Consider the following 14,997-nt stretch of genomic DNA (forward strand, 5'->3'; position numbering starts at 1 on the left):
GCTTCTACCTACAACCTGATACCATATGAAACTTCCCAGGGTTCACAGGATTCGTGATCACAATGACTTTGATCTGCAAATGGCAAATACAATTAGACAACAGCATGACTTAATAATTTTTTAAGCTGCTTTTTAATTTAAAAATCCAGGTAAGAACTCTACCCTTCATGTGAAATTTGATGATGTTTTTGGAAAAATTCATTTGGTCAGGGCACTTGAAAATGGCTCACTGCATCAGTTCTAATTCTCTTTGATATTATTATCAGTGGGCTGTTTTTTATCGAGACAGCAAACTTACTTGTCGAAATTAGTTTCAACAGACTGTTACCGTGCGTCATAGACTCAAAGACCAGTAGGGAGAGAGGGGTATGGAAGCCACAGTTACAATGCTGGGCATTGAGCGTCGTGATAAAGATGTGTACTGAGCGCAGTGGGAGTGCCCTGAACGGGACATCGATGTCACCTGGGTGCCCGGGGAAGGAAGTTCTGAAGAAGCTTTACTGAGGAACTGGACACCGAGCTGGACCTTGAATGAGCATTAGGAGTTTGTCAGGCAGAGAAAGGATGGAAGGCGGGGAAAGAAGCATGGCAAGTAGCTTGATGTGGCCAGAGCAGAGGTGGATGCCTGGGGTTAAGAGGCGGGGAGTGGTCCGCAGAATGAAGAGATGCGGCTGAAGGAGCAGGTAGAAGCTGGACTAAGAAGGACCTTGTGTGTGCGCTGGGGAATTTGGTCTTCACAGGCTCTGCAGTAGCACTGCTCAGCGCTCTCTGGCCTCTGTGCCCTACCCTAGTTCTGTTTAGGAATTACTGGGTCTGCAGCAGGCAGGTTCGAGATAGAAGGGTGCAGGCTCACAAACCCCTGGGAGGAAGTGTGCTGGGCTTCGGGTAGCGTGTAGAGGAGAAAATGGAGTGGGGTCGGCTCTGGAAGAAGGAGGCTGCGTCCCTCTCACTGGCATGTTTACCGGTCTCCTTCAGGGTTCCTCTGGAAAGTTCTCATGATTCTTACCAACTATCTGCCTTCAGCCAAGTCCCTTATGAATATTAAAATACACACGCAGACACACGCTCACACTCATGCACACACACACACACACAGAGCAAAGGGAAGAATTAGTTCATTGGTTTATTCCAAGAGTTTTAATATGGAACTGTAGGAAAATACTGCTGAGGAGGCTAAAAGGGAAAATTAACCTGTAAAAAGACAAAAGCAAGGAAGTCAGATCTCGTCTCCTCAGAGGCATGTTTCAACTTCTGGCTTCTTAGAAGATTTTCTTCTCCCCTCTGACAGAGACAACAGAAACGGAAGGGCAAATGCCGCTGTCACTAGCCATTTGGGTTTTCCTGGGATTTGGGCCATCTGGGTTCTGTCAAGGTGAGGCACGTCTTCAGCAGCTGTGAAAGCCCTTGAATTTCCTGAGTTAGTAAGTGGGTCAGAGGGAGACAGCTGAGCTCCGCCACTTCCCACAAACCCCGGCTTCCCTGCCTGGGCCCCTCGCATTCCCCAAGCCCCCAGCCAGGAGGGAAGGGAGCCGGAAAGGCATGGAAACAGCTGGTTCTACTCTGCACAGTGCTCCCAGGTTGACCAGCCCTCACTCTCCCAGCTGCTGAACCTGCCGGACCACCGTGGGGCCATCAGGCTAAAGAGTGGAGGAGAGAGCTGGGGTCCTGGCAATACCAGCCCCTTTGTCTTGGCCTGCAGCATCTGTGGCTGGAAACAGAGCTCAGGAGGTGATTCAGTCCATCCTGGCTGCCAGAGGATGTGGTCATAGGGTGCGGGAGGGGACCATGGCGAGGCATTGGGATTCCACCCTTCAGGGGGGCTGGCCAGCAGGGGCAGGAGGCCAAGGTCCTTGGCCTAGGGCAGGCCCACTTGTCTCTGGTTATTTCTGAGTTCTCATCTAAAGTCAACTTTATTCCTAGAATGTCTAAAATGAGATGCAGATAGAAGGAAGAAAATCGGTCTGGCCTGGTGTGACCAGATGCCTCCCATATGTCAGTCCCTGGGGATTCAAAGATGATTAAGACACATCTGTATAAGAGCTCCAAACATTTGTGGACACTGGCTAGTCCCCTCACCACGGCCCGGGGAGGGAGGGGAAGCAGCTCTCTAACCTACGCAAGAGTAGCTGAGGCTGCTCCAATCCCCGCAGCCTGACGTTCCCCATATCTCATCTGTACCCCTCCCTGAACAACCAAAGAACTGAAGATTTCCCATCTCACCGGAGTCCAAGGATAGGATGGAAGAGTTCACCATAATGCTCAGGTTTCCCCAGAACACTCCACTCTTCTATCAAAACCCAGAAAGACGTCAGACGTGAGTGTTGCACTGACACACCACCCGCAAGGCCTTCGCAAGCCTTTGTGGAAGCCGCCCGCATGGTGAGTAGATTTGTCATTGTTACGCTAGGGAGCTTTCCATTTTCTCTGCACAAGAGCTGTGTCAAGTTCCTCCGTGGGTTGCGGTGCCCCAGACCCAGCCAATAAATGAACAAATCCTGCGCCGTGGCCATGGCAGCTCAGCCAATGAAGGAACAAATCCTGTGCCGTGGCAGCTCAGCCAATGAAGGAATAAATCCTGAGCTTAAAGATCGTTGGATCTAGTGTGCTGGTGCCTTAATGAGGGTCTGAGACCCAAGATACTGGTGCTATACCCTGCTACATGTGTGCAGTGTGGCTCAGGGTGGCACTGAGGATACGCCTGGCACCTCCCGACAGGTTCACGTGTCTCAGCTTGGGCAGTGAGAGTGTTTGGGCTGGAGTCTGGGTTAGTCTCCAACTGAAAACGCCACTGAATAAGGTTGACTTTCCACTTCTTTGAGGAGTTGAGTTTGTTGGGAACTTTTGTCCCTATGCATACGAGGACAAGATTGGGCCAAGTTTTGGGTCTTAGGGAGTAAGTATCATGTAAGCCTTGTCAGTGGCCAATGGTAACCAAAAAGGTAATGTGGTTAATGGTTGTATTAATGGAGATATATGGTCCACAGTGAGGGAGGCACTGCCCAGCGTAGGTACCATCCACTGTTCTGGACATCACCTTTTAGAGACACGGACGGAGGGGAGAGCCACAGGAGAGAAACCAGGCTCAGACAGGTCTGAATGAAGAGCTTGTCAAATGAGCAGGAGCTGAGGGATGTGGGAAGGTGGGCATTGGAAAGGACTTGGGAAGCAGGAGTAGAGGACGTGCCCTCTTCACATTTCTGATCCTTGGAAAAGTAGTTAGGTATGTTCTACGTGGTCCCAGGGATTAAAACTCAGATCTAGGAGGAAGGGACAGAGAAGTGGCAGTTAGCTCCTGGAATTTAAATTAGATGACTGTGAGGTTCTCTCTGCCCCAGATAGCCATTCCCACGTTTCCTGGTCAGTTTCCTGGTGCTGAGTATCCTTTGGCTTTGCCTGCCCAGAGTGGGAGTTGCCAGGCAGTCTCCATCCAATGTGGCACCTTCGCCCTGTGGGCCTCCAGAGTGTTGCCATCTTCACCCGATGCTCCACAGTTGGCATCAGTGCTCAGGGACTGAGCTCAGTTGGAGGAGTTTCAGGATGTCCAAAAGCATGTTCCGGCCCTGTGTCCTGGGTGCCCTGCCTCGGCCTCATGTGTGAGGAGAGTCATGGGGTCACGTGTGAGGGGAGTCAGTCATGGGGAATAGGGCGCTGGAGGAGAGGGCAGGAGGAGTTGTGGGTTCTGGGCCAGGCTCCCCACTGCTCATCTTGGGATCTCCAATGAGGCTTATGTTCCTCATGCACACTATGGTCCAGAGAGGGGAGCAATTCTTGGTTTCTTGGAGCTTCCATCTCTCCCTTCCATGCCAACTGGTCTTAATCAATCAAACAATATCAGATCCTAGGATACTTATCACCAGCAATAGTAGACAAGAGTTTCACAATGATTTTAATGTCTTCGATTCAACCTGTTGCGTCTGTGAGAAGCTACAGAACCAGCCTCATGAAATTTGCAGTAGCGACAGCGTGTCAGGGGCTGAGAGTTCCCCATCAAAATACTCTGGGGCTTTTTCCTCTGAAAATGACAATATGATCCCCTCGAGGCCAGATGAATCTGTGCTTAGTGACACCTTCTCGCTGGGAGACTCAGTTGCAAAGCAGGGTCTAGTTCTTTGAAACCAAATGATCTCATCAAGCCCAACTCAGCCCTCCTGAGACCCCGGAGAAGAGTTTTCCTTCCCCAGAGACTGGCCCCCAGAGAGAACTCAGAACAGCTGCTTTACTAAACACACAGCTTCCTGCAGCAAAAGCAGGCCCCAGACTTTGTTAGTCTAAAGAGCTCACTTTCCATGAAAATATGGCCTCAACATATCATATAATTAGAAGCCCTCATCCCCAGGATAGTCTCTGAGATGTGTCCTCATGCTCATGCATGCCTGAAGAACCAGTGAACACATTCAAGTTCTATACATACAGGTATTTTACAATCTGGGATGTGGTTCTTAAGAAACAATAAAATAGATGCAAGGCTTTCAAAGTCCAAATTTTCTTTTCCTTTTTCTTATTTATATATATTTTGAGATGGAGTCTTACTCTGTCACCCAGGCTGGAGTACAATGGCACAATCTCATCTCATTGCAACCTCCACCTTCCAAGTTCAAGCAATTCACCTGCCTCAGCCTCCAGAGTAGCTGGGATTACAGGTGCCCACCACCACACCTGGCTAATTTTTACATTTTTAGTAGAGACGGGGTTTCACCATGTTGGCCAGGCTGGTCTCAAACTCCTGACCTCAAGTGATCCCCTGCCTCAGCCTCCCAAAGCGCTGGGATTACAGGCATGAGCCACCATGCCCAGCCCCAGATGTGATTTTTGTTTTCTTGAGACAGGGTCTCTCTCTGTTGCCCAGGCTAGAGTGAAGTGATGCAATCACAGCTCACGGCAGCCTCGACCTCCTGGGCTCAAGCAATCCTCTCACCTTAGCCTCCCAAGTAGCTGGGATTACAGATGCCCACCACCATGCCCAGATAATTTTTTGTACTTTTAGTAGAGATAGGGTTTCACCATGTTGGCCAGGCTGGTCTTGAACTCCTGACCTCAAGTGACCCATCTGCCTTGGCCTCCCAAGGTGTGGGGATTACAGGCATGAGCCACTGCGCCCAGCCAAATTTTCTTTTTAAATATCTGATTTTCATTTACCCTGTCCACTGTCCAAAAAATGACCTTCCTGATTCTCCTCTACACTTCCTGCTCCTCCCTCCCTCCCCACCAGCTGATTACTCACCCCAGTGTGCCCTTCTGTTGCCCCCTCCCTCAAAGATCCAATATTTGGCATAGGCTAGTCTCTTGCATAGGCACAGAAATATAATTAAAAGTATCCTGAGGCCACCAATGATTATCGAGATGACCTTAGACAGGCAGTGAACATCTCAGTACCAGAGTTTCCTCGTCTGGAAACTGCATGATCATAGTACCCATCTCTTGGGGGTGTAAGGAGTAAATGGGACAACAGAGTAAGAAGATCGTTCTGGCACATAGTAAATGTTCAATAAAATGCTAACTGAGCTGTGGCTGCTGAGATTTTTCAGACTCCAAATATCTCTTGACCAGCACCTCAGCAAAGCCCATCAGAGATTCCGTCCTTGGACTGACTGAGGAGTTACTCCTTGTTAAGTTAAATACACTAACAGCCCTTTTTAGTTTGGCTTATTCGTGTTTACCAGAAAACTAATCATACGGGAACGTGGAAAGAGCCCAGAGGGATTCTGGTTTTGCGTCTGTGGAACGGGAACCTCACAGGGCTGTTTCAGGGATCAGTGTATACGTAGCCTGTGACTGTCAGAGGTAAAAGACAGAGCAGACTTGAGGGATTCTGCTGCTTCCCTCCTGGAAGGTGAGTGCCTGCCCTCTCTTCCCTCTTAGCTTCCCATTCCCTCTTCCCACAGGACTCCAGCAGAAGAGGCAGGGAGCCTGGTATCAGAGTCCACGGCACGGGTGCGTGGGGCCAGGATTACTGGGGAGAACATCCCGGGGTACCTCTTCTTTCTCTGCCCGACTCATCACCAAGGACAGTCAGGCATGACTGGAGAAAGCAGAGCTCACTCTGGGCCCCACCTGGGCCCCACACCCTCTCAGTCTCGCTCCAGTCTTTCTTTCCCTTGCTCACAGCTTGCTCCCACTGTCTCCTGTTTCTGTCTGTCAAGCTCAGAGTGGTGATGCGGAGCACAGGGCCTGGACAGCGAGAGGCCTGTGTCCTTGCTCTCTGCCACTCCCTCCTTCCCTGCCTGCCTTTCTCCCTCCTACACACAGTCATCCCACGTAATGGACACCCACTCCCTGTCAGGTGCCAGACGGGTGCCAGGGGCATGACGGTGTCCCGGACAGATGTGATTCCACCCCCACACAGTTCAATCACCCAATATGAGCTGTGTGACCTTGGGTGAGTCCATGGCTCTCTGTGTCTGCTTCCTTCTTTCCAGGCCTTTCTCTGACACTGAGGCCTTCTCTGGTCTGTGATTTGTGGTTAAGCCAACGCCTAAATGCCACAGAGGTGAGGCTGCAATTTTAGCTGCAGCCCAAGGACAATCAGATTCAATGCCTGTTCCTCCCACGTGACTGTAAAACACCCACTTCCCCAAGCCCAATTTATTCATTTTCTATTTTAAAAACCATAACCAAAATCAAGCCCCAAATATGTGCCTAATGGCCATGCAACTGATTGGCCAAAGCATTAAGCTGCCCACCAGTTAGCAGCGGAACCGGGTCCTCCCTCGCTGTGGAAACCAGCCTCACAGCAGAGTCTGACCTGCCCAGGCCCTGCCAGCCACGCCCGGGACTAGAACAGTGAGTGGGGTGGCCCAGGGTTTCTCCCCGGGGCAGTGTCCTCAAGCAGGAGCCCAGCGCGTACGCTGTCTGTTTTGGCAGAGTGAGACTGCCTTCTGCAGACGGCATGCTCACACAGGCGGCCTCTCTGGCAGGATCCTGGCTGGTCTCCCATGAGTCAGAACAGCTGTGATCACTCTGGGAGGCCCATCTGGAACGGCTTCGGTGCTGGGAGGGTCTTCTGGGCTGGGCTGGAACCTGTGTTTGCACAGCAAGCACACTGCTTTCTTTTATATTGTGTGTTATAAATCAATACACATAGCAGTCTTCCATAAAACGCAGGTATTCATACTTTACACAAGACTGCAAGAACAGAGTGTCCATGTGGAAGATGATTGCCCTAACTCTGTGTTGGGTGCCTTGGGGTGGAGGTTTGGGTGGCAATTCTAAAGGTTTCCCTCCTGAATGAGCCACCAGAAGCAGCCCCTGGGAGGGACCCTGTGTGGCACCACTCAGAGCTTTAGTTTCTTTATCTGGAAAGCTGCAATCGAAGTCCCTGTTCGCACACAACTTTTTAGAATCAAATCCAACAAGCAAACAGGTATACAACTTTTCATGAGGTGTGAAGTTCTCATACACGAGGAGAGTGTCATTGTTGTTTTTATTGCAATCTGGTTACCCAAAGGGAACCAACACGGTAAAGCAGGTTTCCCACAAACTCCGCTTGGAAGCTTCTTCCAGTTTCTCCCGTTCCCCGCCCTCTCTTGCGGAGTCTGAGGATGGTACCTGGCAGCCTCTGTGGATTGACTCAGCAGGACACGCCCGCCCGGTTCATGACCTCAGATGTCCCTCAAAATCTGCTGCACTAAATCCAGTTTGTTCCAACTCTTCTCTGGACAAGAATGTGAGTTTGCACTTGTGCCATGAATTAGGTGATAAAAGGGGGCTGGGCAGGACTGAGTCTTATTATAGCTCTGGGCTATGATTCTGGCCATGGAGTTCAAGCTTCATTGTTCCCAGCAACCTAGGGACTCAGGACTTCAGAAATCCTCAGCGATGGCTGCAGTGTCTGCAGTGACAGCCAGTGCACGTCCCTCGCCTGCAGCAGCATGAAACACACACAGGCCTCGGCCTCCTCAGTCCTGTTCCTGACGCCCGGCTTACCTACCTGAGACCCGGTCCAGGAGTGTCTAAGGACACCCAATGCTTCTGGGCTGGGCTGGGACCTAGAGTGACTCCAGTCCCCCCCACTTTCATTTTACAGATGGAAACCAGATGCCCAGAATGAGAAGGGACTCACCTAGGTCACGGATGAGTTTGTGGTTGTGAGAATCTTAACTGCCAGGCTCAGCTGGGTTAAATGGTGTCCTCGGAATTACTGGTACCTGTGAATGTAGCCTTATTTGGACATAGGGTCTTTGCAGATGTCATTAGCAAGTCAAGGTCGTACTGGATTATGGTAGGCTCTGAATTCAGTGACTGGTGTCTTAGTAAGAAGGCCATGTGAAAACAGAGACACACCGAGGGTAGAAGGCTATGTGACAACAGAGGCGAAGACTGCAGTGATGCAGCCACAAGCCAAGGAATGCAGGGAATCAGTGACAACCAGCAGAAGCGAGGGAGAGGCGAGGAAGGGTTCCTCCGCAGAGCCTTCCCAGGGAGCAGGCCCCGCCACAACTCCAGACCTCTGGCCTCTAGAAGTGTGAGAGAAGGAATTTCTCTTGTTTTAAGCCACGCAGTTTGTGATACTTTGTTACGAGAACCCTGGGAACCAAATACACAGGCCAAGGCCCTCTCTGCTGTTTCCTGGAGCAGCAGCGACAGGGATGCGACCCACCTCACGGAGTGCCACGCTGAGCCTGAGCTAAGCAGCTGACATAGATCATCTCAAGTAATCCTCCTGAGAGGTGCAGGAAACGATTGTTATTATCCTCACAGCAGCTCTATAAGGCAGGGTGCTTTTTTCAAACTGTAATTTGGAATAGTAATATAGTCATATATTTATATTTTATAAAAATATAAAAGCTCCCAAAGGTTGAGACACACAATGAAAGGTCTCTCTCTCACTCCACCCCATCCCCTGCTACCCAGTTCCCTCCTCTGGGGGACCCATTGTCACCAGGGTCCTGCAGAGTCTTCCAGAGCTGCTCCACAAGCAAACCTGCAAAGAAGCTGAAATATCCTCCCGCTTCCACACACACGCCTTTTGAAAACACAAATGTAATATGCTATACAGACGGTTCCTCAACTCGTTTTCACTGTTGGTGAGTCCTGGAGGTTCTGTCCTTGTCTCAGCAACACTGGACCTAGATGGGCATCCTGACTTCTTGAAATGCCCCTCTCTGAAGCCACCCCCTCCTTGGTTTCCTTTCACCCTATCGGTTGCTCCTCTGTAGGACCCTGCGCTGACCTCCCCTCCCCTCCCCTCCCCTCCCCTTCCCTTTCCTTCCCCTCCCTCAGTGTTGGTGAGCCCTGGGCTTACCTTGCCTTCTCCTCACTCCTCCCTATACTCTTTCTCCCACATCAGCAGCTCACGGCCATCTCCACTCACTGACTCAAACCAGACCCACACACTCCCCCATCTTCAATCTGTCCTGAGTCCTGGGGCTTCTCACTCCACTGGAGCCATTTGACTCAACTGCCTTCTTCTCCCCATCTCCAGCGCCATCACCGTGACCCACTGGGGTCCTGCAATAGGCTTCTGGCTGGTCTCATGTCCATTCTTAACCTGCACACCACCCTGCAGTCCCTCTTTGCCAGCAGCAGCCACGTGATCATCTCAACACCTTGGTGGCCGCCCCCTGTCTGTAGGATAAATCCAGACTCCCTTCCCGGCTTCCCAGCTCTTCAGGACGCATCTCCTGCCTCTCCCTCCAGCCTCACCTGAGACCATTCTCCCTTCGTGTCACTGGCCTCTCAGTGTCCTGAGTTCACCGAGCTCTGCTCCCTGTACCTGGCAAGCCCTTCCTCTGGTTAGCTCCTCTTCCTCTGAGGCTCAGCTTAAGTGTGTCACCTTTTGGTGAGATCGCCTTCCTGACTCTCCTGTTATTTTCTATCTCAGTTTATGGTTTGTTTTCCTCATAGCACTATGGCTGTGATTGTGATTGTGTGACAGAGTGTTTGTGGTTTGACTCTACCCTTCTTCATAACACTATGGCTGTGATTGTGATTGTGTGACAGAGTGTTCGCGGTTTGACTCTACCCTTCATGTAAACTCCGTGACGGCGAGGACCGTGTCCATCTCAGTTGCCATTGTATCCCTAGAGCTCGGCACCCTGCCGGACACATAGTAGGCCTTTCAATAAAGGACCATTGAATGAATAAGCAAATCTCCATTTTACAGATGGAGGACCTGAGGATGACAGTGGTTGAATCACTTACCCAAGGTCGCACAGCAAGTAGAGCCAAGACTTGACACCAGGCAGCCTGATGCTAGAGACGGAGTTTATATGACATAAGTTGTAAGCGAGGGACAAATGGTCATTGTGTACATTTGGCCTTTCCCTACCTACAGAGAAGGAACAGAATCCCACGCTCTCATTGCAGTAGGAACCAGACCTCTCTGAAGGCTTATCCTCCCTCCGATATGAAGACCAAGGAACTGGGATGTTGCCCTTGGAGTGATCTGCTGCCTGCTTAAACATTCTGCATCTGCTGTGAATGAGAGACTTTTTCAGGACTGTTGGTTAGGAGGCAAAAAGTTCAAATTGTCTTGCAGAAATGTGAGCCTTTCAAATGTTCAGCTCCTTCCTTCTCACTGAATGAAGTTCAACCTTTATTAAACAGTGTGACCACGGCAGGGAGCCCTGGAAGGTGAGGAGCGGGGGCTGGGAAAACTGGGCTGTACTTACAGCAGCCGTTCAGCTGCATCTACAGGAAGCCGTGAGTTGCTGCTGCCGTTTCTCTGGTGGGGGCGGGGGTGGCAGGCCAGGAGGCATTTCTCTCCAGCCCAGCTGACGGGAAGTGCATTGTGTGCTAGGAAGCACATGTTCTTCCTTCCTTTCTTCCTTGTGCTTGTGTAGAGAATTTTCATAACATTATCCCCTTTCCATTAAGATCCCAGAAGCGGGAGGGGACCCAGGAGTGGGGGAGGAGGGAGGAGAAGATAGCGGTTCTTACATCTTTTTTTGTTTCCTTTGAAAACTTTGAAATATGAAATACACACAGTAAGCCACACCTTTCATAAGTGTCCTGGATTAGATTCTTGCTGAGCAAATGTTTACGTGGGGAGGAGCTTGAGAGGCGCGGATTTCCCCACTCCACGGATGTTGGGCTTGGTCCCGCGACTTGCCGTGGCCACTGGAATGTGGCAGCAGTCAGAGGACACCAGCTCCAAGCTGAGACCTGAGGAGGCCTGTGTGTTTCCATTTCCCTGTCTTGGGCTCCTGCCTTTCACCCTTGGAGACCATGCCTGGGATGGCTGCCAGTCAAAGGAGACTGAGACATGTGGAGCAGCCAACCCCCAGCCAAGCCCAACTGAGAACAGCTGAACGACTGAACACAAACCAGTCGGCAAGAAATAAATGCTTATTGTCTGCCACTGGGTTTGGGGATGGTTTGTTATGGCAACAGCTCATTGAAACCGTAAGTGTACAGCTCAGTAAATTTTCATAAACAAATGCAGCTTTGCAGCCAGCACATAGATCACACAGAGCATCACCAGCACCTGAGGAGACCCGCCTCCCTGTACCCTGTTCCAGTTGTTACACCTCCCTAGGTAAGCACTGACCTGACTTCTGATAGAAGAGTTCTGTCCCTTTTCCTACTTCAAATAAAGGAAACGTACAGAATATCCTCATCTGTGTTTCTTCCACTCAACATCACAGCTGTGAGATTTGTCCTTATATTATTCCTTGTAGTTGTAGTTCATATATTCTCACTGCTATTGCATTAATAGACCGCAATTCATTTTCCCATCAATGGTATATTAACACAATAGCAATGAGAATATATGTACTACAACTGGGAATGGGAAATAGAATGGGAAAATTCACTAGGAGTGAAATTTTACAAAGATATATATGTGTGTGTGTGTATACATATATACACACACACACACATAAATATATGGTATCGGTTTGGGTAGTGAAAATATATATAAGATGTGTATATTCAGATGTGTAGATACTGAAGAACGGTTTTTGCATCAGTTTATGCTCTCGAAACAGCTTCTTGTGGGAGCTTAGGTGGCTCCCCATCATCCTCACCAATACTCGGGATTTCCTGTCTTTTTCGATGTAGTCATTCTGACGGGTGTGTAGTGTGATTGCATTGTGGTCTGTGATTTGCATTCCCCTGATGACTAATAAACTTAAGCAATTCTCCATATGTTTACTGGCCATTTGGATATTTTCTTTGTGAAGTATCTGATCAAGTCTTTTGTCCATGTTTTGAACCTGGTTTTCTGTCTTTTTCTCATTGATTTGTAGAAGTTATTTATGTATTCTTGGTATGAGTCCTGTATGTATTATACATACCTTCTTCCACTCTGTGGCTGCCTTTCTCTGTTCTCAATAGTATCTTTTGATGAACAGAAGTTCTTCCTGGCAATATAATCTATCAATATCATGGTTAGGGACTTTCTTGTCTTGAGTGAAGAATCATGATCTACTCCAAGATATTCACCTCTTTTCCTATGTTTTGTTCTAAAAACGTTTTTGATCTGTGACTCAATTGGAATTGATTTATGCGTGTGCTGTGAGATAAGGGTTAAAATACATTATTTTTCTATGATTAGCAAGTTGACCCAGACCACTTAATGGAAAAGGCCACTCCTTCCCCCACAGCACTGCAGTGTCACTGTTTCGTATTTGGAATCGACAAAAATGGTTTTGAGAGCATGCTTTCAGGCTAGGGTGACGAGATTCACACCCCAGCTTTCACAGCACAGCTGTGGATTTGGAGTAAGTTCCTTCCTACTTCTGAGTCTCAGTTTCTTCGTCTGTACTTGACAGTAATAAAACTTTCCATTTCAAAGTTTTTAAAACATCAAATGAGAAACTGTATGCAAAGTACTTAGTACAATGCCTGTGAATGAATGCTGTAAATGCCTGCTGTTATTATGACCATGACCACTGCGGTGTTCCTGGTGTTAGCAGACCTGAAGTCAAATGGGATTTTCCTGATCTGGGGAACAATGTGTGCTCTGTGCTTAATTCGGCCTCCACGTCAGACCGATGGAGCACTTCAAGCTGGTTGTGATCTTCTCCTCTGTCCCCTACCTATCCTCAGGCACTTTCACTCCAGGACCCTCACAATTTCCAGCCTTTGTTTTCCTGGCCTTTACATGAAGTCGACAACCTCCTCAAATATTTCCCACCTTTTCCCCAACTCGCTACAGCTCTGCTTTTGAAGCTGTAGTCCCAGCTTCCCTCGTGAGCTGGCATTACTGAACACACTTTCCTGGTTTGTTTGTAATACCCAGCCAAGCTGTTGGCCTGTCCAGCAGGGAACCAGAGGATGCTTTTTTAGGACAACATCCTGTCTTTGTGAAATTGCTTTGTAGAGCAACAGCTGAGAAAGAAGCCTGCTTGGCCAGTGTCTTCGGCTGTGAAGTTTCAGCTCAATGCGAAACACAGATAACATAAGCACCAGACATTTCACACATCAGCCTAGTTAGAGATATGTGATCTTGATGATTTAGAATGTCGTTTGGCACTCCCATCAGCAAGGCAAGTTCATATTGCCACTGAAGCTGGAGCAACTGGATTGGAAGTAAGTTCCCTGAGGTCTGGCTTCTGTCTACGGAAATGCCAGTGGTTTATTTGTGTTTTCAGAGGGCTGCAGATGTTTCCATTGGTGATTTTCAAGAGCAAGTGAACTGTCTTTCAGGAAGATGGCGCTGGAAATGGTCTGACATCCTATACCCTGCACCTGAGGCTTTGTTAACGCCGGGGCCGGCTTCCCGGGCACAGCGCTCATGTGTTCCACCTCCACACATACATGAGGCGTGTGCCGTACAGGGGACACAAAGACAGACGTTCTGCCCTTCACCGTCCTTTCACTTAGACTGTAACACTTAACTCCCAGGATTTTATACGGTAGCCAGACATTTCTAGAACAAACGCTGGTCTTGTTTTTAGGCCTTTCATGTCATGCCCGTTTTTGTACTCTGATTTATCAAGACTTCTACTGCCAGGCGCAGTGGCTCACACCTGTAATCCCAGCACTTTGGGAGGCGGAGGCGGGTGGACCACAAGGTCAGAAGTTCAAGACCAGCCAGACCAACATGGTGAAATCCTGTCTCTACTAAAAATACAAAAATTAGCTGGATGGGGTGGTGCATGCCTGTAATCCCAGCTACTCAGGAGGCTGAGGCAGGAGAATCACTTGAACCCAGGAGGTGGTTGTTGAGTGAGCTGAGATCGTGCCATTGCACTGTAGCCTGGGCAACAGAGCGAGGCTCCATCTCAAGAAAACAAAAACAAAGAAACAAACAAACAAAAAACTTCAATTTGAGCCTTTAGGGCTATTCCCTCTGGGTGAAGATGGTGTAGCAAGCCCCTGCAGAGTAGAGATTCTCAACTCGGCTTCATCACCGAGGTGTTCTACTTTGATTTCTACCAGGAAACATCTCTTTAGTCTCTACAGGTATTTTAAAGCTAAATCAAGTTGGTGTCCCAAGTCTTCTTGATCTTGTTACCCTGTAATCTGTAGCAAGATGTGAACACCTTTTACACTGACCTTGGAGATATTTGGAAATTATGCCTCTTTCAATGGAGTGACAATTTATTGGGAACTTTTCAACAGATGTCAGAGCCAGTCCCTTCTGCTCCCTTCATTTAAAAAAATTATGTATATATTTCCAATTATAAAAATTCTCATGCCATATATTGTCTGTGGCATTAAATCATTGGTGGACTCATAAAAGAAGGTTTTGTGTTTTCAAAAACATTTTTTATTATAGCTGGTTTTCATGTTACAACATGTCTTTCTGCAACTGCTCCTTAGACCAATAGTTTCCAAGTTTTTTTGAATGGAAAATACTTTCATCAGTAAAAATTTCTAAGCATCTCTTTCCAAGCATGTTCTATTTATTTACCAATTTTGTTGTGCAACAGAGAAAGCAGAATAAGTGCCCCCACAGTTTTTCTAAAAAAGCTGCTAACATGTTCAGGTGGGACTTGTTATGACAGCAAGACTCATACAGAGTTTGCCAAATCCCCTAGCATAGATAAGTCAAACCCAGAAATGTCTAAGTTCATTGAAGGTGGGGAATTCATAAAAGTATGGAAGTCT

The 14,997-nt window shown here is 48.6% G+C and overlaps 1 long non-coding RNA gene across 2 annotated transcripts; it reads left to right on the forward strand.

The window, feature by feature from the left end:
• The first annotated feature begins 1,221 nt into the window (after positions 1-1,221).
• On the forward strand, positions 1,222-14,608 carry LOC105470808 (uncharacterized). Of its 2 annotated transcripts, none has more exons than XR_011619505.1 (3): positions 1,222-1,372; positions 2,199-2,379; positions 13,265-14,608. It is a non-coding gene; the product is annotated as an uncharacterized lncRNA (long non-coding RNA). The 2 variants fall into 2 exon arrangements; XR_980766.2 differs by lacking the exon at positions 13,265-14,608 and adding an exon at positions 10,103-11,840.
• The last annotated feature ends 389 nt before the right edge of the window (positions 14,609-14,997 follow it).

The sequence above is a fragment of the Macaca nemestrina genome, chromosome 2 (assembly GCF_043159975.1).
Source record: "Macaca nemestrina isolate mMacNem1 chromosome 2, mMacNem.hap1, whole genome shotgun sequence".
Lineage (NCBI taxonomy): Eukaryota > Metazoa > Chordata > Mammalia > Primates > Cercopithecidae > Macaca > Macaca nemestrina.